Here is a 25668-nt window from a genome sequence, read left to right as displayed (position 1 = left end):
CAAGACACATACCAGTCAGAATATCAAATGCGAAATATAAGAGAATTCTGGAAGCAGCAAGAGAAAAGTGACTCATTATATACAAAGGATCCTCAATAAGACTAAGTACCAGTTTCTCATCGGAAACCATAAAGGTGAAAAGGCAGTGGTATGATACATTTAAGGTGTTGAAAGAGAAAAACTGACAAAAACTCTTTATCTGGCAAAACTGTCCTTCAAAGCTGGCCCATGCACAGTGCTGCCACGCACAAGGAATGCCATGCCATGCAGGGCCACCCCACATAGGGGTGCCCCACACACAAGGTGTGTGCCCCGCAAGGAGAGCAGTCCCGTGTGAAAAAAGTGCAGACTGCTCAGGAGTGGCACTGCACATGCCAAGAGCTGATGCAGCAAGATGATGCAACAAAAAAGGGACACAGATTCCCAGTGCCGCCTGATAATGCAAGCAGACGCAGAAGAACGCACAGTGAATGGACATAGAGCAGACAACAGGGGGGATGGGGAGAGAAAGAAATAAATCTTTAAAAAAAAATAAGGCAGAGATTAAAATATTCACTGAAGATATTCAGTTGTATATCTTCAATATACAACTCCACTCTCTAATTCCTGTAAGAAAAATACAATTGAACAAGAAAAAGTCATATTTACTGACAATGGATGTGCAAAATATACAGTGGTGAAATGGGACAAAAACAACACAAAGAGGGGAAACAGAAAGCTATGGGACAGAGAATGTGTATGCAATTGAAGCTAAGTTGGTACCATTTCAAATTAGTAGGTTATAGAAGTTGGTTGTAATGTAAACCCCAGGGTGACCACAAAGAAAGTATTTTTAAAAAATACAAGAAACAAATGAGAAGAGGATCAGTCAGATACATCACAAAAGATCAACTATACAGAAAAGGAGGTTGCAGTAAAGGAAGAATGAGAAATATTATATAGAGATATAGTCATAGATATCACATGAAAACCAAAGGACAAAATAGCTGAAGTACTACATTTACAGTAATAACAGTGAATGTTAATAGGTTAAGCTGCCCAGTCAAAAGACACAGGTTGGCTGAATGGATAAACAGCATAGGGGTCCATCATCCATGTGGGAGCTAAGCCCCCTCTTGATCTAGAGGTGGAGAGGACATCACCATCCCAGGGCCCACAGAATGGGGGAATAAAATATAGATTTAGAGTGGACTTACTGATATTCTGCTATAAAACTATTGTAACTAGTAATTGAAGAAATTGAAGCATTGAGGTGGAGAAAGTGGCCACAGTAGTTGCTGAGGGCAGGGAGAGGGAAGAAGAGATGTGATGTGGGGGCATTTTCAGGACTTGGAGTTGTCCTAAATATTGAAGGGTCAGATGCTGGACTTTATATATCCTGCCATAACCCACTGAATGTACTGGGGTAGAGTGTGAACAACAGGATAAACTATTATCCATGTGGTGCAGCAGTGCTCCAAAATGTGTTCACCGAGTGCGATGAGTGTGCCACAATGATGTGGGAGGTTGTTGGTGTAGGAGGAGTGGGGTGAGGAGGTGGGGGGTATATGGGAACCTCTCCTATTTTTTAAGGTAACATTTTTGAGATATATATATCTTCAAAAAAATACAATTTACAAAAATGATGGGGATGTGGGGTGGGGATTGGATTATATAGGAACCTCTTATGTTTTTTAATGTAATGTTATTTGTGATCTATTAACTTTAATTTAAAAATTAAATTAAAACAAACAAACAAAAAGCATAGGGGGCGGCAGACTTGGCCCAGTGGCTCGGGTGTCCGTCTACCACATGGGAGGTCCACGGTTCAAACCCCGGGCCTCTTTGACCCGTGTGGAGCTGGCCCATGTGCAGTGTTGATGAGGGCAAGGAGTGCCCTGCCACCCAGGGGTGTCCCCCTCATAGGGGAGCCTCACGTACAAGGAGTGCGCCCCATAAGGAGAGCCACCCAGCGCGAAAGAAAGTGCAGCCTGCCCAGGAATGGCGCCACACACACGGAGAGCTGACACAGCAAGATGATGCAACAACAACAACAAAAAAGAAACACAGATCCCCCTGCCGCTGACAACAACAGAAGTGGACAAAGAAGACGCAGCAAACAGACACAGAGAACAGACATCCAGGGTGGAGGGGGGGAGGGGAGAGAAATAAATAAATAAATCTTAAAAAAAAAAAGCATAGGGAGTGGATGTAGCTCAAGTGGTTGAGCACTTGCTTTCCATGTACCAGGTCCTGGGTCCAATCCCTGGTACCTTCTTTAAAAAAAAAAAAAAAAGCAGCAGTATGATCCAACTATATGTTGTTTATAAGAGACTCACCTTAGACCCAAAGACACAAATAGGTTGAAAGTTAATGGATGGAAAAAAGATATTCCATGCAAATAGTAAACAAAATAGAGCTTGGGCAATGTGACAGATATTATTTATGAATTCCAAAAAGAGATATCGTGTTTGTAAACTGGCCTGTTCCTCTGGGTATGATACCCTTTGATTTAAATTGAAAGACTGTACATTTACTTGATTAGGGCTTTGATAAGGGCATGCAGGACTGAGTACCTGTCCCCTTGGTGGACTGATAAAACAGACTCTCACACAGAAGTAGAGACACAGGAGAAGAACACAGAGGAAGAGAGACAGGTCCATAGACACAGCAGAGGCCCCTGGAAGAGAGATGAGCATTCTGCCTTATAGTCTACAGCTGACCCTGTGAGGAGACCAGAGCAGCTGAGCCCAGAAAGAAATGAGCCTCAGGAAGAGAGATGAGCCCTAGGCCAGCCCACAACTGAGGTCAGAAGAAGCTGGACCCACGGAGCCTTAAGAGGGAAGAGGAAGGCTGAACCCTCACAGTCATCGTCTGCCATCTTGCTTCAATACATGGCAACAGAGCTTGGTGAGGACTAATCTTGAGTTGGACTCTAGGGCCTTGCAACTGTAAGCTTTCACCCCAAATAAATACCCTTTAATAAAGTCAACAGATTTCTGGTACTCTGCATCAGCACCTCTTTGGCTAACTAATACAGGTAGCTATACTAACATCAAACCAAACAGACTTTAAGTCAAAAGCTGTTATAAGAGCCAAAGAAGGATATGATACACTAATAAAAGGGACAATCCACCAAGAAGAAATAGCAATCATAAGTATTTATGAGCCTGAACACCCAAAATACATGAGGCAAACACTGGCAAAGCTGAAGGGAGAAATAGACATCTCTACCATTTCCCACAGAGGGAAATTTATAGCCACAAATACTTACATTTAAAAAGAATAAAGAGCTATAATCAAAGACATAACTGCACAACTGGAAGAACTAGAAAAAGTACAGCAAACTAACCCCAAAGGAAGCAGAACAAAAAAATAACAAAGATTAAAGCAAAAATAAATGAAATTGAGAATTTAAAAACCCAATAGAATTAGCAAAACCAAAAGTTGGTTCATTTAAAAGATCAATAAAATTGACAAGCCATTAGCTAGACTGACAAGGAAAAAAAGAGAGAAGATGCAAAAGAATCAAATGAGCTCAGGACCCTGGAGGAGGATGAGAGCAGGGCTCCAGGAGTCCAGCCCAGCTCTGTGGCTCTCCTGCCTTTTCCTGTGCTCAGTCCTCGAAGGTTAGTACCACTCTTTCCCCATCCCTCCCTCTGATTCTGAGGACCCCCACACCCCATTTCCTCCACTCCAGCTGCCACTTTTGGAAGGTATTGTGTCAGGAGCTGGTGAGAGGTGGGGAAGATGGATGCCCCACCCCACTGGTCTTTTTTTCTTTGGGGGGCTATTTGAGTCATAAGATCAATATGTGCACTTCTCAGTTTGAAAAAGAAATAATAAAATGAGAGGGGGGATATTACTACAGACCCCACAGAAATGAAAAGGATCATAAGGGGATACCATGGACAACTGCATGCCAACAAACTAGATAACCTAGACAAAATGGACAAATTCCTAGAAACACATGAGCAACCTGCATTGACTGTAGAAGAAATAGAAGATCTCAACAGAACAATTACATAAAGTCATCAAAAACCTCCCAACACAGAAAAGCCCAGGACCAGATGGCTTCACAAGTTAATTCTACCAATCATTTCAAGATGAATTAAGACCAATCACTGAGTGCGAGGAGTGTGCCACAATGATGGAGGTGGTTGGTGTGGGAAGAGTGGGCGGGGGGGTGGGGGGTAGAGGGAACCTCTTATATTTTTTAATGTAACATTTTTTTGTGATTATGTATCTTCAAAAAAATACAATTTACAAAAATGATGGGGCGGGGTTGGGGAGTGGGATATATGGGAACCTTATGTTTTTCGTGTTTTTTAATGTAATGTTCATTGTGATCTATTAACTTTAACTTAGAAAGTATTAAAAAAATAAAAAATAAAACCTTAAAAAAAGACCAATCCTGATCAAGCTCTCACAAATAATTGAAGAGGAGGGAACATTAACTAACTCATTCCATGAGCCAATGTTACCCTCACATAAAGATACTCTAAGAAAAGAAGATTACAGACCAATTTCTCCTATGAATATAGATGCAAAAATCCTCAACAAAATACTTTCAAATCAAATCCAACAGAACAGCAAAAAAATTATACACCATCATCAAGTTTTATCCCAGGTATACATGATGGTTCCCCATAAGAAACCCAACTAATGTAATACACCACATTAACAAAATTAGAGAAAAATACCACACGATCATCTCAACTGATGCAGAAAAGGCATTTGACAAAATCCAACATCCTTTCCAACACTTAGAAAACAAGGAATAGAAGGAAACTTCACCACATGATAAAAGGTATATATGTAAAACCCCTGGTTAACATCTTACTTAGAGATGAAAGCCTGAAAGCTTTTCCTCTGAGGCCTGGAACAAGAGAAGGGTGCCCATTGTCACCACTGCTGTTCAACATTGTACTGGATGTGCTAGCCACAGCAATTAGGCAAGAAAAAGAAATAAAAGGCATCTAAATTGAAAAGGAGGAAGTAAAACTTCCACTATTTGCAGATGATATGATCCTCTATATAAAAAGTCCTGGAAAATTTGTAACAAAGCTACTGCAGCTAATAAACACATTCAGCAAAGGTACAAGATCAACACCCCAAAATCAGTAGTGTTTCTATACACTAGTAATGAGCAATTGAGGAGAAAATAAAGAAAAAAATCCACTATAATAGCAACTAAAAGAATCAAATATCCAGAAATAAATTTAAGCAAGGATGTAAAGGACTTGGACACAAAACTGTGACATATTGTTAAAAATAATCAAAGAAGACCTAAACAAATGGAAGGATATTACATGTTCATGGATTGCTAAAATGTCAAATCTACCCTAATAATGTATAGATTGAATGCAGTTGCTATATATATGTGTATATATATATATATATATATATAGAGAGAGAGAGAGAGAGAGAGAGAGAGAGAGAGAGAACGGCATTCCACCATTCCAACAGCCTACTATGCAGAAATAGAAAAGCAAATTATCAAATTTATTTGGAAGAGTAAGGGTAAGAGGCCCCAAACACCCAAACATCTTGAAAAAGAACAAAGTTGGCAGGCTCACATTTCCTGACTTTTAAAACATGTTACAAATCTATGTGGTAAAAACAGCAAGGTACTGACAAAAGGAGACTATATCAACTAATGGAATCAAATTGAGAGTTCAGGAATAAACCTTCATATCTAAGGCCAAATGATTTTTTTCTCAGATTTTTAAAAAATTTTTCTCCCCTTCCCTGCCTGCCCCACCCAAGTTGTCTGCTCTGTGTCCATTAGCTCTGTGTTCTTCTGTGTCTGCTTGTATTCTTATCAGCGGCACCCAGAATCTGTGTCTCTTTTTGTTGCATCATCTTGCTGCATCAGCTCTCCGTGTGTGCCGTGCCATCCTGGGCAAGCTTACTTTTTTTGCATTGGGTGGCTCTCCTTATGGGGTGCACTCCTTGTGCATGGTGCTCCCCTACGTGGGGTACACCCCTGAGTGGCACAGCAGTCCTTGTGCATATCAGCACTGCACGTGGGCCAGCTCATCACATGTGTCAGGAGGCCCTGGGTTTGAACTTTGGCCCTCCCATGTGGCAGGCAGACGCCTTATCCACTGGGCCAAGTCCGCTTCCCCCAACTGAATTTTTTTTTAAAGATTTATTTTTTATTTGTTTCTCTCCCCTTCTCCGCCCCCCCGCCCCTCTCCCCCCCGTCTGTTCTCTGTGTCCTTTTGCTGCGTGTTCTTGTTTTTGTCCACTTCTGTTTTTGTCAGCAGCACAGGAATCTGTGTCTCTTTTTGTTGCGTCATCTTGCTGCGTCAGCTCTCCGTGTGTGTGGCATCATTCCTGGGCAGGCTGCACTTTCTTTTGCGCTGGGCAGCTCTCCTTACAGGGTACACTCCTTGAGCGTGGGGCTCCCCTACGCGGGGTCACCTCTGTGTGGCACGGCACTCCTTGCACGCATCAGCACTGTGCATGGGCCAGCTCCACACGGGTCAAGGAGGCCCGGGGTTTGAACTGCAGACCTCCCATGTGGTAGATGGATGCCCTAACCACTGGGTCAAGTCCACTCCCCTCTCCCCAACTGATTTTTGATAAGATTACCAAGTCCACTCAATTGGGAAATAATAGTCTCTTCAATAAATGGTGCTGGGAGAACTGGATATCCATATGCAAAAGAATGAAAAATGACCCCTACCTATCTCACACCATATACAAAAATTAACCCAAATGGATCAAAATTAGAGCCAGAACTATAAAACTTCTAGAAGAAAATGGAGGGAAGCTTCTTCAAGACCTTGTGTTAGACATCAGTTTCTTCAAATTTACATCCAAAGCACAAATAACAAAAGAAAAAGATAAATTGGACCTCATCAAAATGTAAAACTTTATGTGAAACACTGTCACAAAGTAAAAAGCCAACCTACTTAATGGGAGAAAATAATAGGAAACTGCATATCTAATAAGTGTTTAACTTCCAGAATATACAAAGAAATCCTATAACTCAAGAATGAAATTTAAAAATGGGCAAAAGACTTGAACAGACAAAAGAAAAAATATATATGGCCTAAGTACCTATGAAGATGCTCAACATTATTAGCTATTAGGGAAATGCAAATCAAAACCACAATAAGATACCATTTCATACCTTCTGGAATGGCTACTATTAAAAATAAACAGAGAATTGCAAGTGTTGGGGAGGATGTAGAGAAATGGGAACACTCATTCATTGCTGGTGGGAATATAAAATGGTGCAGCTGCTGTGGAAGTTCCCAGGAAGCTAAATATAGGATTACTAGAAGGTCTGGCAATCCCGTTCCTAGGTATATACCAGAAGAATTGAAAGCAGGGACTTGAACAGAAATTTGCACACCGAAGTTCACAGCAGCCTTATTCACAATTGTTGAAAGATGAAAGTAACCCAAGTGTCCATTAACCATTGAACGGATAAACAAAATGTGGTATATACATACAATGGAATATTATTCAGACCTAAAGAGGAATGAAATCCCAATCCATGAAACAACATAGGTGAATCTTGAGAAAAATAATTTGAGTGAAATAAGCCAGACACAAAAGAACAAATATTGTATGATGACACTGATATGAACTAATCATAATAAGCAGATTAACTGATCCTTAATTTGTACAGAATTTCTATTTCTGCTGATTGTATAAATTTGGAAATGAATGGTGGTGAGGTAGCTTGTTATCATGCATGTAATTAACAGCGCTGAATTATGTATGTGAATGTGGCTGAAAGGGGAAGTTTTGGGCCTATGTTACTAGAATGAAAGAAGATAAAACATGGGACTATATAACACAGTGGACCCTGTTGTGAACGATGGACTTGAGTTAATAGTACAAGTATAAGAATGTTCTTTCATGAATTATAACAAATGTACAATACTAAAACAAGGTGATAATAGAGTAGTATAAGGGAAAAATACACTTAATGTAAACTATGGACTATAGTTAATTATGACTTTAATATTCTTTTATCAATTGTAACAAAGGTATCGTACTGATGCAAAGGTCAATGATAGGGGGTATATGGGAATACTGTGTTTTTTACATGACTTTTCTATAAACCTACAACTTCTCTAATTAAAAAAATAAATAAAAGTTAAAAGTTAAAAACATGCAATCACAAGGCTTGAAGATATGAATCAAACACGAGGAGGATTCTAGTGTTATTTTGAGAAACTGATGCAGAAGAGAATATAAAGAAGATATTGAGAGCCATTACTTTATAAAAGTATTACAAGTTGTAACAAGGAATTTAGTAAAATTTTAATAAGGAAAAAAAGCCTTTAATAAAACGAAACCAGAGATACAATGAAGTCTGATCTCCATCAAATTCAAGCTAAAAAAAAACCAGCTTGATTTAAGAGCATGGGACTGTAACCACAGTAAATGAAAGACTTGAGTGAGCAACACCCTTAGCTCAGCAAGCAAATCAAATCTCTCCCTACATCTCTGGAAGACTAACTGCAAGAGGTCCCTACCCTGGCAGCACATTGGAATCACCTAAGGAGCTTCAAGCACCATGGATGCTTGGGTCCCCCTGCAGAAATCCTAATTTAACTGGTCCATGGCGTGGGATGGCATCAGGGATTTTAAAGCTCCCTAGGTGATTCTAATGGGCAGCCAAGATTAAAAGCCAGAAGCTCTTGCTTCCAGAAAAAGAAAAAGAAAAAGAAAAAAAGAACTCAAGTTTTCGATCATTGCATTATGCAGCTGACAATGACAGAGTGACAAAATGTTTAAAGTGGGAAAGGGCCAATGACAGATCACTCATAAACAAATTTTGGTTTAAAAAAAAAACTGTACTTGAAGTGAAAACAACTGAAATGTGCATCAACAGGAGAATGGGGAAGCGGATATGGCTCAAGTGATTGGGCTCCTGTACCGTGTGGGAGGTCCAGGGTTTGATTCCTGGTGCCTCCTGGTGAGAAGGCAAGCAGACACAGAGGAATGCACAGCAAATGGACACAGAGAGTGGGAGGAGGGGGGGGCAGGAATAAATAAATAAACAAATCTAAAGGAAAAAACAAACAGGAGAAAAGATAACCAAAGTACAGTGTATCCAAGTATTAAGATACTATTCAGTAATAAACAGGAATGGGGGGGAGGCTGTGGCTCAATCAGCTGGGCTCCTGTCTACCATATGGGAGGCTGTGGGTTTGCATCCTGGGGCCTCCTTGTGAAGGCAGGCTTGCCCTTATGCCACAGAGAGCAGCCCAGCCCGCAAGCACCACAGAGAGCCGACTCAGCAAAGTGACGCAACAAAAAAGGGAGACAAGCAAAAACACAGAAGAGCACACAGCAAATGGACACAGAGAGCAGAGAGCAAGCAAGGTGCAAGGGGGGAGAGGGGAAAAAGGAATGGGGGAAGCGGACGTGGCTCAACAGATAGAGCATCCGCCTACCATAAGGGAGGGTCCAGGGTTCAAACCCAGCGCCTCCTGGCCCATGTGGTGAGCTGGCCCACGCATGGCGCTGACACACACAAGGAGTACCATGCCATGCAGGGGTGCCCCCGCATAGGGGAGCCCCATGCACAAGGAGTGCACCCCACATTTAGCCACCCCATGCAAAAAAAAACACAGCCTGCCCAGGAGTGGCGCTGCACCCACAGAGAGCTGACACAGCAAGATGATGCAACAAAAAGAAACAGATTCCCGGTGCCGCTGAGAATGCAAGCAGACACAGAAGAACACATAGCAAATGGACACAGAAAGTAGACAACGGGGTGGGGAGGGAATAATAATAAAATTAATCTTTGGGAAAAAAAAGGAATGGGAAAGTGGATGTGGTTCAAGCAGTTGGGTGTCTTCCTACCACATGTAAAGTCCCAGGTTCAGTTCCTGGTGCCTCCTAAAAAGAAGAGCACACAATGAGCAGACAGCGAGTGCAAACAATGGGGGGGGGAGGATAAATAAATCTTTAAAATAAAAAAAAAGGAATGAGCTGCTAATACAGGCAATAAGGACAAACCTCAAAAACATTATGCAGAGTGAAAAAAACATACAGACACAAAAGAGTATGTACTGGGAAGCGGACTTGGCCCAGTGGATAGGGCATCTGCCTACCACATGGAAGGTCTGCGGTTCAAACCCCGGGCCTCCTTGACCCGTGTGGAGCTGGCCCATGAGCAGTGCTGATGCACACAAGGAGTGCCATGCCACGCAGGGGTGTCCCCTGCGTAGGGGAGCCCCACGCGCAAGGAGTGCGCCCCGTAAGGAGAGCAGCCCATCGCGAAAGGAAGTGCAGCCTGCCCAGGAATGGCGCCGCACACACGGAGAGCTGACACAACAAGATGACACAACAAAAAGAAACACAGATTCCCGGTGCCGCTGCTAAGGATAGAAGTGGTCACAGAAGAATATACAGCGAATGGACACAGAGAGCAGACAGCTGGGGGAGGGGGAGAGAGGAAGGGGAGAGAAATAAATTTAAAAAATAAGTCTTTAAAAAAAAAGTGTATGTACTATGCAAAGTTTGAGAATAGGGAAAAGTAACCTGTGGTGACAGAAATCAGAACAGAGACACTTCCGGCAAGATGGTGGCTGAGCGAGTTTGCCTTGCCATCTCTCCTGGGAAGAGGCAGCTGGGCGCCGCTGGAGGTTCTCTGGGACCAGGCTTTTTCGGGATTTTTGCAGGGCGGGAAGTCTCTGGACATCGATTTGGTGGGAAGGTAATGGAGAGGATTGGTCTATAAGATATAATTTGGGTTCTATTGCCCGGAGGTGAGACCTGCACACGGGTTGCTCCCTCCTTGGGGGTGGGTGGAGCCGCGGAACCCGCACTGCGGCTGCGCTTTTTGGTGGCTCTGCAGTGTTGGGGAATTCGCGAGTCCTGGGCGGGCTGTTGGGGGGTTGACAGGACGGGACGCCTTTGTGGATCGACTTGGGGAGACAGACGGTGTTTTGTTGTGAAGCGGGGGAATTTTTGATTGTGGACACAAAGAATAGCGCTTCCGCCTGGAGCCCCGCCCCCATAGGCCCAGCTGCCGATCTGCAACGGAATCAGATTATTGGCAATAAAGGGACGTAATTGGGAGGTTGTTACAGGGTGCGGCGAGGGAGGGGGACACATCTGGAAGCCGATTGGGGAATATTTTGCGAAGCTTGGGAATTCCGGTTGTGGAATCTGCTTTCGGCGTTTCCAACTGGAGCCCAACCCACGGGCTGGGCTCCAGTGCTGCGTCATTAAATTGGCTGCGGCGTAGAGGCGCCCCCAGGTGGCCGTTCTGTGGGATCATAGGGTGGGAGTGGTCCAAAAGCTGAATTGATGAAATATCGACAAAAATAAACCCTAGTGAGTAAGTGAATTGCAGGGTTCAGACACAATATAGAGTCTGCGGATCTGACTTCCCCCATAGGGCTGGCACCCAGCTGCGGGGATCCCTGAGGGCTGTGCTACACTGTGGGGCTCCTAGGCTTCCTGTTGACCAGATTTGAGGTCGCCAGGTCTGAGTCCCCTAAACTCTGGTGGCCCACACCCCAGAGACTCACACCTCTTGAGTCTTCAATATCTCAGACTTTCCACCCCTGAATCCATCATGCCCTGAGGTCCATCTGAGGTCCTTGAATGCCCTAGCCTTCAACGTCTGCATTTTTTCTTTACCGTTTCATTTTGTTTTGTTCTTATTTTCATTTTATCTTATTTTTTACTTTTTTTAATGTCCTGAGTGCTAATATTGCATTATCCCCTAGTCTTTTCTCCCAGCGTATCCCCCAAAGTCTTTTTTTTATTCAGTTATTTAGGGGTTTTTTTTTTTGTTGTTGTTGGTGTTGCAATTGTGGTTCGTGTTATCTGTTTTTTTCTTACCCCTACCTGTTCCTCACCCTTTGCCACCCCCCTTTTTCTTTTTTCCTTTCTTCTCTTCTTTCTTTTTTTTTTTCATTTTTTCTTTTTTCTTTTTCTGTTTTTGCTTTCCCTCTTGTCCCTCATTTTCTACTTATTTTATTTTAACTCAATTATACAATAGGTGCTGCAGGAAACACCTCACATTTGCTGGGTTCTCTCATCCTCCACTGCCTCATTTCTAAGTGAACTGATTTAGGCTACCTACACTATCCCCTTTCGCCTACATCTTGATATCCGCCATCATCTACTGTCTCTCCTATATTCCACCTCCCAGCTCCCTTTCTTGGATCCACAAAGTATCTAACTCTTAATTCCTAATACCCTTGTTTTGTTTTCTGTCTGTTATCCACTCTTGAAACTATTACCTTTCTTTTCTCTTTCCCTCTCTCATGAAAACAATAGCTTTTTAGCTCATACCATATTCCTCCCATATTCAGTCAGCTACCTCATAATAGGTACTCTACCTACTGCTATAACTCTACACAATTTTCCATGAATCTAACCTCCATCCTCCCAGATCTCATATTCTTGCTTTGTTAACATATATCACCAATACTACCTTACACTTTTTCCTTGCTTACACAATTACCTTTCCCCGGCACTAATACTTTCCTTTAAAGTGAACATAACCAGCAACAAGAAATTAGAATAAGAAGAACAAAGTGACAAAGAGAAGATATAACACTTACGCAAAAACAACAGCTAATTAATCTCCAAGAGTAGACAAAGAAGCTAAGGAACTGATTAAACCCATCAAGAAAAATGATGACCAGAAAGCAACAAAAACCTACAAACCAAACCAGTAATCAGGAAAACATGGCTGAATCCAATCAACAAACTAAAAATCAGGAAGGGGAACAGAATTTCACTCAAGCAATGAAAGATTTCAGAACATTTATCACCGACAAATTTGATGAAGTAATGAAAGAGGTTAACAACATGAAGACAACACTCGGAAGGGAAATTGCAGACATACGCAAAAAGATAACAGATATGATGGGAATGAACACCACAGTTCAAGAAATCAAAAATACACTTGCAGCAAATATCAGCAGACTAGAAGAGGCAGAGCAGAGAATTAGTGATGGGGAAGACAGTACATCAGAAATCAAACAGATGGTAGAAGGGGTCGATAAAAAGATAGAAAAAATCCAGCTAGGACTCAGGGACCTGAATGACAATGCAAAACGCTCAAACATATGTATTATAGGCATTCCAGAAGGAGAAGAGAAGGGAAAGGGGTCAGAAGGAGTGTTGCAGGAAATAATGGCTGAAAACTTCCCAAATCTACTGAAAGACACAGATGTACATATCCAAGAAGCACAGCGCACTCCACTAGTCATAAACCCCAACAGGCCCACCCCAAGACACATACTTGTCAAATTACCCAATGCTCAAGACAAAGAGAAAATTAAAAGCAGCAAGAGAAAAGAAAACCATCACATACAAGGGAAGCTCCATAAGATTAAGTGCTGATTTCTCATCTGAAACCATGGAGGCAAGAAGGCAGTGGTATAATATAATCAAAGTACTAAAGGAAAAAAATTTCCAACCAAGAATACTCTATCCAGCTAAACTAGCATTCAAACATGATGGAGAGTTCAAAATATTCTCAGATAAACAGAAACTGAAAGAGTATACCAACAAGAAACCTCCCCTTCAAGAAATTCTAAAGGGAGTTCTGCAGGAAGAAAGGAAAAAACAGGACAGGCAGAGTTGGAGGAGAGTATAAGAGCAACAAAAAAAGACAAAAATAGAAGGGAAAAAAAATACAAACAAAATATGACAAACACAAATCCAATCAAAATATGGTTAACACAAATAATTCTTTGAAAGTAATAACACTGAATGTCAATGGATTAAACTCACCTATCAAAAGATTCAGACTGGGACATGGGATAAGGAAATATGACCCATCCGTATGCTGTCTACAAGAGACACATCTTAGACCCAGAGACGCATGGAGATTGAAAGTGAAGGCTGGAAAACAATCATACAAGCAAACAATAACCAAAAAAAGGCAGGAGTAGCTATATTAATATCAGACAAAATAGATTTTAAAGGTGAAACAATTGTGAGAGACAAAGAAGGATACTACATTTTAGTGAAAGGGAAAATCTGTCAAGAAGATTGAACAATCATAAATATTTATGCTCCTAACAAAGGTGCCTCTAAATATGTGAGGCAAACGCTGGAAAAACTAAGTGAAACAATAGATGCATCTACAATTATAGTGGGGGATTTTAATACACCACTATCTACCTTGGACAGAACATCTCAAAAGAGAATCACTAAAGAAACAAAACACTTGAACAGTATATTAGAGGAGCTGGATCTAATAGACATATATAGATCATTACACCCAAACACAGCAGGATATACATTTTTCTCAAGCGCACATGGATCATTCTCCAAGATAGACCATATGCTAGGCCACAAAGAAAAGCTTAATGAATTCAGAAAGATTGAAATCATACAAAACAATATCTCTGGCCACAGTGGAGTCAAGCTGGAAATTTGCAAGGGACAGAGGCCCAGGTTTCACACCATGATTTGGAAATTAAACAGCACAATCTTAGAAAAACAGTGGGTCAAAGAGGAAATATCAAAGAAATCAATGACTACCTTGAAACAAATGATAATGATAACACAACATACCAAAATTTATGGGATGCAGCAAAAGCAGTACTGAGAGGGAAATTTATAGCCATAAATTCATATATCAAAAAAGAAGGAAGAGCAAAAATTGAAGAACTAACTGCACATTTGAAGGAATTAGAAAAACAACAACAAAGTAACCCAACAGGAAGAAGAAGGAAGGAAATAACAAAGATAAGAGCAGAACTAAATGAAATAGAAAATAAGAAAGCACTTGAAAAGATAAACAAGACCAAGAGCTGGTTTTTTGAGAAGATCAACAAAATTGACAAACCTTTAGCGAGACTAACAAAGAAAAAAAGAGAGAAGATGCAAATAAACAAAATAAGAAATGAAAGGTGATATCACCACTGACCCCACAGAAATAAAGACTATCATAAGAGGATACTTTGAAAAACTATATTCCAACAAAAATGACAATTTAGAGGAAATGGACAAATTCCTAGAAACAAATAAGCAACCCATATTAACGAAAGAAGAAATTGATGATCTTAACAAACCAATCACAAGCAGAGAGATAGAATCAGTCATTAAAAATCTCCCAACTAAGAAGAGCCCAGGGCCAGATGGCTTCACAGGTGAATTCTACAAAACATTCCGGAAAGAACTAACACCAATCCTGCTGAAACTATTCCAAAAAATCGAAACAGAAGGAACATTGCTGAACTCCTTCTATGATGCCAACATTACCCTAGTACCAAAGCCAAACAAAGATATCACAAGAAAGGAAAATTCTGTAATTTCTCTAATGAACCTAGATGCAAAAATACTTAACAAAATACTTGCTAATCATATCCAACAACACATTAAACGAATTATACACCACGACCAAGTGGGATTTATTCCAGGTATGCAAGGATGGTTCAACATAAGAAAATCAATCAACGTAATACACCATATAAACAGATTGAAGGAAAAAAATCACATGATTATATCTATAGATGCAGAAAAAGCATTTGACAAAATACAGCACCCTTTCTTGATAAAAACACTCCAAAAGATTGGAATACAAGGAAATTTTTTGAACATGATAAAGAGTATATATGAAAAACCTAAAGCCAACATTGTTTACAATGGAGAAATCCTAAAATCCTTCCCTCTAAACTCAGCAACAAGACAAGGATGCCCATTGTCTCCGCTCCTATTTAACATTGTCTTAGAAGGACTTGCTCGAGCACTGAGGCAAGAACCAGATATAAAAGGCATTCAAATCGGAAAGGAAGAAGTCAAAATTTCACTATTTGCAGATGACATGATCCTATACATAGAAAACCCTGAGAGATCTATAACAAAGCTTCTAGAACTCATAAATGAGTTTAGTAAAGTCGCAGGTTATAAGATCAATGCGCAAAAATCCATAGCATTTCTGTACACCAATAATGAGCAAGATCAGGAGGAAATCAAGAAACAAATACCATTCACAATAGTAAATAAAAAAATCAAATACTTAGGAATAAATTTAACTAAAGAGGTAAAAAACTTATACACCGAGAACTATACAAGACTGTTCAAGGAAATCAAATAAATGGAAGAATATTCCTTGTTCATGGATAGGAAGACTGAATATTATTAAGATGTCTATCCTACCAAAACTGATCTACACATTCAATGCAATCCCAATAAAAATCAACACAGCCTTCTTTAAGGAACTAGAAAAACTAACTATGAAATTTATTTGGAAAGGAAAGAGACCCCAAATAGCCAAAGATATACTGAAAAAGAAAAACAAAATTGGAGGAATCACACTACCTGACTTCAAAACATACTACAAAGCTACAGTAGTGAAAACAGCATGGTATTGGCATAAGGAGAGACACACAGACCAATGGAATCGAATTGAAAGCTCAGATATAGAACCTCACATATATAGCCATATAGTATTCGATAAAGCCATCAAACCCTCTCAACTGGGAGAGAGTGGACTATTCAACAAATGGTGCCTGGAGAACTGGATAGCCATATGTAGAAGAATGAAAGAGGATTACCATCTCACACCTTATACAAAGATCAACTCAAGATGGATCAAAGACCTAAATATAAGAGCCAAGACCATAAAAACCTTGGAAAGCAGTGTAGGGAAACATCTACAGGACCTTGTAATAGGAAATGGATTCATGAATATCACACCAAAAACATGAGTAGCAAAAGAACTAATAGATAAATGGGACTTCCTCAAAATTAAATCCTTCTGCACCTCATAGGAGTTTGTCAAGAAAGTAAAAAGGGAGCCAACACAATGGGAGAAAATATTTGGCAACCATATATCTGATAAGAAACTTATAACTTGCATATATAAAGAACTCATATCTTGAAAATAAAAAGATAAACAACCTATTTAAAAAATGGAAAAAAGATTTAAACAGACACTTCTCCAAAGAAGAAATACAAATGGCTAAAAAGCACATGAAAAAATGCTCCAAATCTCTAGCTATCAGGGAAATGCAAATCAAAACTACAATGAGATACCATCTTACTCCCATAAGATTGGCAGCTATGAAAAAAACAGAAGAATACAAATGTTGGAGAGGATGTGAAGAAAGGGGAACACTCATCCACTGCTGGTGGGAAAAGCAGAAGGATCCAACCATTCTGGAGGACAGTTTGGTGGTTTCTCAAAAAACTAACCATAGATTTGCCATATGACCCAGCAATACCACTGCTGGGTATATACCCAGCAGAACTGAAAACAAGGACACAAACCGATATATGTACACCAGTGTTCATAGCAGCATTGTTCACTATCGCCAAAAGTTGGAATCAACCCAAATGCCCATCAACAGATGAGTGGATCAATAAAATGTGGTATATACACACAATGGAATACTACTCGGCAGTAAGAACAAATACACTACAAACACACGTGATAACATGGATGAATCTTGAGAACCTTATGTTGAGTGAAGCAACCCAGGCATTAAAGGACAAATACTACATGAACTCAATGATATGAAATAAGAAAACTGCCTCAGAGAGCTAGAGACTGAGGGATAGGCTTACAGGAAATCGGGGGGTGGAGGAAGGATGTGAGCCGACGTCTGCAGGGGTGGAATTTATGATGAGCTGGCGGAAGTTTTGGATCACAGAATGGTTCAACAATGACAGCCGAGGAATATTGGTATAGGATACTATCAACAGGTGATATATGGCTGACAGGGAGCTGTACAGGGCATATGTCCAGGGTGCATGGTAATGTTTGGATATACTCATAGTGGCAACAATTAAAAACTACAGTTGGGGGGGTACTGAGTTCCTGGCCGGAGGTGCTCTGTCGTGGTCCCTAGGGGAACAGCGGCAATTCCCCAGGTGCAATGGTAAGGACCAGGAAGGAATGAGGGTCCAACAGGGAAAGCATGATACTAATGACTATGCTTGTGAGCCTATATGCCTGAAATAAGAACAAGGCCTAGAGCAGCACTGTGCCTGGGAATTTCCTCCTGACAGCCTTCATGTTACTCAAATGTGGCCAGTCTCGAAGCCAAACTCAGTATGTAAATACAATGCCTTCCCCCCAGCGTGGGACATGACACCCGGGGATGAGCCTCCCTGGCACCGAGGGATCACTACCAAATACCAGCTGAAGATGGAACTAGAAAATGACCTTGAATTAAAGATTCAATGCAGATCAGCAGAATATCCCTGTCTACATATAATAACATGACCTTAAAATGCTGTTTGACCTAATGTAAGGGGGAAATGGAAAGCAGAAATGAGTTTATATGGCTACAAGTCTCTAAAAAAGAGTCTGGAGGCTGTCAGAAGGATTGCCCCTGTGCACAGCTGAGCAGAGTCTGGGAGACAGATGGAGTGGATGCAATCCCCAGGTGTTGGTTCCTTTGAGGGCTAAAGAGACCCACGGGTTCTATGGTCATGGCAGACGGGGTTCACTGCCATGTCAGATGGCCCTTCTTTGGAGCTGGTGTTTCTGCGTGATGGTACTGGACTCAGATGGGATCTCTTTTCATAAGACTTTCATCCTACTTTACTGGAATTGTAGTTGGTGTTGGGGTTTAAGATATATTTAGGGGATTTTAATCTCTGGACTGACAATAGGATAGCCAGGCCCTGAGTGTCAACAGACTCCAGCTCCTACAATCTGATTTATTGGACTCACCTCACTCAGCTAAGATGGAGTTGAAGAAGGACAACCACCACACCATGGAGCCTAGAGTGCCTAAAACTGAAAGCAGGAGGATTGCATTCAGTATCTATGTGGAATCTGAGCCTCCTCCTGACATAGAGGTGCAACAGACACAACCAATCCAAGGCCCCCAGAGAAAAGGTGGCATTGGAATGGGAAAAGTGGACATGGTGGCTGATGGATATGGGGAATGGCAGGAAGAGATGAGATGTGGAGGCGCCTTTGGGACTTGGAGTTGCCCTAGATGGTGCTTCAGGGGCAATCACCGGACATTGTAAATCCTCCCAGGAACCACTGGATGGAATGTGGGAGAGTATGGGCCATGATGTGGACCATTGACCGTGAGGTGCAGAGATGCCCAGAGATGTACTTACCAAATGCAATGGATGTGTCATGATGAAGGGAGTGAGTGTTGCTGGGGGATGGAGTGGTGGGGTGGGGGTGGTGGGGTTGAATGGGACCTCATATAATTTTTTTTAATGTAATATTTTTACAAAATCAATAAAAAATTAAAAAGAAAAAAAAAGGAAAAGTATTAGCTAAAAAAAAAAAAATTCCATGGGGGAAGCAGATGTGGCTCAACTGATAGAGTGTCCACCTACCATATGGAGGGTCCAGGGTTTGATCCCCAGGGCCTCCTGACCCGTGTGGTGAGCTGACCCACATGCAAGGAGTGCTGTGCCACGCAGGGATGTCCCCCACGTAGGGGTGCCCCACAAAGGAGCACTCCCTGTAAGGAGAGCCACCCCATGTGAAAAAAGCGCAGCCCGCCCAGGAGTGGCGTCGCACACACGGACAACTGACTCAGCAAGATGACACAACAGAAAAGGGATGTAGTTTCCCAGTGCCGCCGGATAATGCAAGCAGTCGCAGAAGAACACACGGCGAATGGACACAGAGAGCAGACAACGGGGGGGAAGGGGAGAGAAAGAAATAAATATTAAAAAAAAAATCCATGGACCTATACAACACAAACAGTGAACCCTAAGATAAACCATGGATTATATACAATTACTAACACAACTGTACAGTATATTATATATTCCAATGTATACTATGAAGCATAATACAGGTATTATACAACATGCACAATCCATAATCAGGTGAGTGTGGACTATTACATAAAGATGGGTATGGTGGATTCTATAAACTATATTTCTCATTGTGGAAAAAAAAAAATCACAACAGTGGCTGCCTCTGAGGAGTAGAGATGGGGGACTGACTGGAAAAGGCCACGAGGTGGGTGCATCCTCTACCTTGTCGGTGAGTAGTGGTTAACCAAATCGATCAAACTGAGCACTTAATAGCAGGGTATTTTTTTTTCCTGAATTTGAATTTTTTTATTGTGAAATGTATTGCTTTTATCATCATAAAAACAACAGACCTTCCATTTGGAAAATGGAATGTTTAAGTAAAAACTGGGATATTTTATTGTATGTAAATTTTACCCCAATTTTTTAAAAAGTACACTGTACTTGAAAAAAAGACCATTTCTAACCCAAACTGAGCGATGGGGGTGTCTGCTGGGCATAATCTGAATCACAAAGCGCGCAGCCACAACGGTACGGAGACAACGCAGACCCTTGAGCAGGTACCCTTAAATACCGAGGAAGCAAACCATTCCACCAGGGAAGCTAAGAATTGAAGGGTGAATTACAGGGAGAGGGAGACCTAATAAAACTTAGACTGTTCTTCACGATGAGAAGGTCCTTGATAGTATGTGCACCGCTGTTGCTGCCAGAAGAGCTCTTGCTGGAGAGAAGAACCCAGCTGCCAGCCTGGAAGAAATTAGCAGAAGCGCAGCAGAGCGTCACGCCCAGTGGCCGTAAACCCTCCAGGAAGGCATCACCACGAAACCCTGCTGTCGCTGTGCTCGGTGGTCAGCTGCTCTCCCTGGAGCCCCACCGCAGAGACAGAATGGAAGGTCCTCCCACATCAGCTGTTTTGCTGGATCATTGTCATTTCTCTCAGGTCATCTCCAACAGTGTGGAAAAGTTCTATGTCCGGGAGGGGACATCACATGCTATTTCACGCTCACCCAGCATTCTGTTCCTAGATGAAAGGATTGGGTTGGCATCTTTAGAGTGGGATGGAAGACAACCCGTGAGTATTACCTTCATGTGGGTTACTTTGCCTGTCGACCCTAAGCAGTGAATCAGCCAAACAGCAGGAAGTTCGTTTCAAAGCTTACGACCTGGCCGGGGATGATGACTGTTACCAGTTCTGCTATGTGGGTCAGGATGGTGTAGTCCAGGGAGCAAGTGTCCCATTCCAGTTCCATCCAGAAAGTGAGGAAGACATCTGGTTGTTACCACGCAGGAAGAGGTGGAAGAGCTTTGCAAAGAAAACCAGGAGCTGAAGGACAGCTGTCTCAGCCTTCAGAAGCAGAATTCAGACGTGCAGACTGAACTCCAGAGAATGCCGGAACTGCAGGAGGAGCTAAAAACCCTAAAGATTCTCAGTAAGAAGTTGGAAAACAAAGTGAAAGAGCAGGAGGACTGGCAGGAGACAGAACTGCTTCATCTCAAAGAGCAAAACCAGAAGGTGGCCTTAGAAAATGAGAAGATGGGAGTCAGAGTGGATCAGCTTCAGGCCCAGCTGTCAACTCAAGAGAAGAAATAGAGAAGCTTGTTCAAGGACATCAAGATAAGACAGAACAGCTGGAGCATCTGAAAAAGGAAAATGGCCAGCTCTTCCTCAATTTAACTGAACAGAAGGAGCACCAGAAGAACCTCGAGCAGACAGTGGAGGAGATGAAGCAAAAGGAAACTACTGCAACTAGGAAATGACAGGAGCTAAAGGACCAGAACTCTGACCTGTCAAAAGACTGAGTGAGAAGGAGTTCATATGTAAAGTTCTACAGCGCGAGAAGGAGAAGATAGAGAAAATGATCTCTTGAAGAGAGAGAACAGCAGACTGCTGACTTCCATGGGTCTAGATGTTGATTCTTTGCCATATTAAGTGCCTACTTCACTTCAAGGAGGTGCAGGACAAAATCCTGGACTTGTCTATAGAAACCCATATTCTGGTATCCAAGAAAGCTCTGCCCCGAGTCTGCTCTCCATCAAGAAGTGTCCCACCTGCCAAGCAGACTTGGCTAATGATACTGATATTGCTGATCACGCCCTGGAGCAGCACATGCTGACCCTTCGTTTGAGTGGTTCAGTTTGTGACAAGATCTTCCCAGCAGGAGAGGCAGGTCTTTGAAGACCAGGTATTCTCCACTCTCTGTAAGTGTCACAGCCTCTTGGATCTGTACTGTAGTAGATTCGATAGAGTAGGACCTATAACTTCTACTTTGAGTTATGACTCAAGATCCTGTCTAACCTGAAATTTATTAGGGGTTTTTCAGCCCTGCTGCCCCTAGAGGTAGAGCCAGGTCAGTGAGCTGAGGGGTGGTGGTAAGGGCTGTTACTTCCACCCTTGTGGGTTATTGCTCTGGCTGTATCAGCTTCCCACCTGCGGCACCCATTCTTCCAAGTGTCTCCTGGACAAGGACCTTGGGATGGATGACCTGGCTATTCGCAACAGGCCTGCTTAGCTCTCCAAACTGTCCTGCCGTTCAAGACCAGGCTTTGCGTGTCTTTGTACTCAGCCTTCCATCCTGACCCTGGGGCTGGAGATTAGTCAAAGGCTGAGAATTTCCTGCTCTTCAGGCCTCTTTCTCTGACTGCATTAGACTATTCCAAATGGCACAGACAGAACCGGTCATCCAATTTGGATACCAGAGGTTTCTTGTCCTAATTTCTCAGCTCCCAGCAGAAGCATCTTATTTCTAACCATGAGCAGGAAGTGTTATTTCAATCACAGAAAGCCTTCTTCCTTTCTGGTTGACATTTTCTACTCCTTGATCTTTCCTATGCACGTAACTTTTTTGTCCTAAGTCCTTTCGTAATAGTTAGTATAAGTTGTTAGAAACTGTACAGGTTTGAACCTTTCTAAGCAGGTAAATTTTCGAATATGGATAAGTCAATGATGACAAATATTGTTAATCTCTAGTACCAAAAACAAACTAGTTCTCTACTTAGAAAAAAAAAAAAAAAGAAATTCTACAGAATCTTCTAACCCATGGGTTGGCAATTTTTTTCTATAAAGGGTCAGAAAGTAAATATTTTAGTCTGGTTGAACCATAGTGTCTCTTTTGCAAATACCCCCAAAACTGTCATTATGACATGAAAGCAGCCACTGACAACACATAAAAAAAAGAGCATGCTTAGCATACCTATCTATATTCCAGTAAAACTCCATTTACAAAAGCAGGTGGCAGATCTTGGCAACATAGGTCAGGATGGCTTAGTCCATTTCAGTCAGAAGGGAAGGGGCAAAGTAACAACAGGGAAGTTGTGCACATCACTTTCACGCATGCTCATTGGTCAGACGTTAGTCCTTTGGCCACATCAAGCTGTAAGGGAGGCTGGGAGTGTGGTCTATAAGATGAGCAATCATGTGTCTATTAAAAATGAGATATTTTCTACAAACATCAGTTGTATTTCTAAATACTAGCAATGAACAACCCAAAAATGAAAATGAGATTAAGTTCCATTTACAATAACATCAAAAAGAATAAAATGGGAGACAGTGGCCAGTGAAGGTGCTGAAAGCAGGCAGGGAGAGGGAAAAAGAGGTGTAATTGGGGGCATTTTTGGGACTTGGAATTGTCCAGAATGACATCGCAATGACAGATACAGGCCATTATAAATCCTGCCATAACTTACTGAACTGAGTGGGAGAGAGTGTAAACTACAATGCAAACTATAATCCATGCTTAGTGGCCATGCTCCAAATGTGTTCATCAGTTGCAATGAATGTACCACACTAATGAAGATAGTTGTTAATTTGGGGAAGGGTGTGGGGTGTGGGGAGTGGGACATACGGGAATCCCTTATATTGTTTTGTGAAACATTTTATGCAATCTAAGTATATATATATATTTTAATTAAAATACATTAAAAAGAAGAAGAAGAAAATGGGAAGCAGATGTGGCTCAAGCAGTTGGGCACCTGCCAACCACATAGAAGGTCCTGGGTCTGGTTGCTGGTGCCTCCTAAAGAAGATGCTCAAGACAGCAAACTGATACAACAGGTAGGCACAGCGAGCTGACACAACAAGATGATGCAACGAAAAGACACAACAAGGAAACACAATGAGAGTCACAACAAGCAGAGAACAGAGGTAGCTCGAGCAATTGGGCACCTCCCTCCCACTTGGGAGGTCCCAGGTTCAGTTCCCAGTGCCTCCTAAAAAGAAGACAAGCACACAACAAACAGAGACAGAGAGCAGAGTGGATGTAAAACAACAAGGGGGGGGGATAAATAAATAAAATAAATCTTTTTAAAAAAAAACTAATAAAATACTTAGGAATAAATTTAACAAAAGATGTACAAGACTTGTACACTCAAAACTACAGCACATCATTGAAAGGATTTAAAGAAGACCTAAATAAATGGAAAGGCATGCCTTGTTCATGGAAAGGCAATATTCCCCAAACAAATTCTATGCAAAAATTATCAAAATTCAAACTTCCTTTTTTGCAGAAATGAACAAGCTGATGCTAAAATTCATACGGAAATGCAAGGGACCAAGAATAGCCAAAACAATCTTGAAAATGAAGAACAAGGTTGGAGATCTAACACTTCTTTAGTTCAAAACTTAGTACAAAACTACAGTAATCAAGACTGTGTGGTACTGACGTAAGGAGAGGCACATAGATCAGTGTGGTCGATTGGTGTTTTACTAGGATGCTAAGACCATTTATTGGGGAAGGAATAGTTTTTTCAACAAATAGTGCTAGGACAACTAGATATCCACATGTTAAAGAATGAAGTTGGGGGAAACGGACTTTGGCCCAGTGGTTAGGGCGTCCGTCTACCACATGGGAGGCCCGCGGTTCAAGCCCCAGGCCTCCTTGACCCATGTGGAGCTGGCCCATGCGCAGTGCTGATGCGCGCAAGGAGTGCCGTGCCACACAGGGGTGTCCCCCGCGTAGGGGAGCCCCACGCGCAAGGAGTGCACCCGTAAGGAGAGCCGCCCAGCGCGAAGGAGGGAGCAGCCTGCCCAGGAATGGCGCCGCCCACACTTCCAGTGCCGCTGACGACAACAGAAGCGGACAAAGAAACGAGACTCAGCAAAAAGACACAGAAAACAGACAACCGGGGGAGGGGAATTAAATAAATAAAAATAAATCTTAAAAAAAAAAAAAAAAAGAATGAAGTTGGGCCCCTACCTCACATCATATATAAAAATTAATTCCAAATGGATCAAAGACTTAAATGTAAGAGCTAAAATTATAACACTCTTGGAAGAACACATAGGGATAATTCTTTGTAACCTTGGATTAGCAACTTTTTAAAATATGATACTACATGTACAAGCAACCAAAGAAAAAAATATATAAATTGGACTTCATCAAAATTAAAATCTTTTGTGCAAAGGACACTATCAAGAAAGTAAAAAGAGTGCTCGCTTCGGCAGCACATATACTAAAATTGGAACGATACAGAGAAGATTAGCATGGCCCCTGCGCAAGGATGACACGCAAATTCGTGAAGCGTTCCATATTAAAAAAAAAAAAAAAAAAAAAAAGAAAGTAAAAAGACAACCCACAGAATGGGAGAAAATATCTGCAAACCATATATCAAACAAGGGTCTAATATTCAGATTATATAAAGAACTCTTACAACTCAACAATAAAAAGACCAAAAAAATTGAAAAATGGACAAAGAATTTGAATAGACATTTCTTCAAAGAATATATCAAATGATCAATAAATACCTGAAAAGATGCTCAATATCATTAGTCAATAGGGAAATGTAAATCAAAGCCACAAGGTGAGGCAAGCAGACTTAGCCCAGTGGTTAGGGCGTCCATCTACCACATGGGAGGTCTGCGGCTCAAACCCTGGACCTGCTTGACCCGTGTGGATCTGGCCCATGCGCAGTGCTGATGCACGCAAGGAGTGCCCTGCCACGCAGGGGTGTTCCCCGTGTAGGGGACCCCCTTTTGCAGGGAGTGCGCCCCATAAG

General features: G+C 41.7%; 1 non-coding gene and 1 pseudogene across 1 annotated transcript; both read left to right on the top strand.

Annotated features, from left to right (window-relative positions):
• Positions 1–20749: 20749 nt before the first annotated feature.
• Positions 20750–22237, top strand: LOC101431221 (calcium-binding and coiled-coil domain-containing protein 2 pseudogene; annotated as a pseudogene).
• Positions 22238–25101: 2864 nt separating this feature from the next.
• LOC111764104 (U6 spliceosomal RNA) lies at positions 25102–25208 on the top strand. The gene has a single exon (XR_002796793.1). It is a non-coding gene; the product is annotated as a U6 spliceosomal RNA (small nuclear RNA).
• The last annotated feature ends 460 nt before the right edge of the window (positions 25209–25668 follow it).

The sequence above is a fragment of the Dasypus novemcinctus genome, chromosome 11 (genome assembly GCF_030445035.2).
Source record: "Dasypus novemcinctus isolate mDasNov1 chromosome 11, mDasNov1.1.hap2, whole genome shotgun sequence".
NCBI lineage: Eukaryota > Metazoa > Chordata > Mammalia > Cingulata > Dasypodidae > Dasypus > Dasypus novemcinctus.
The sequence above is the reverse complement of the archived record's forward strand: the minus strand, read 5'-3'. Positions and strand labels throughout refer to the sequence as shown.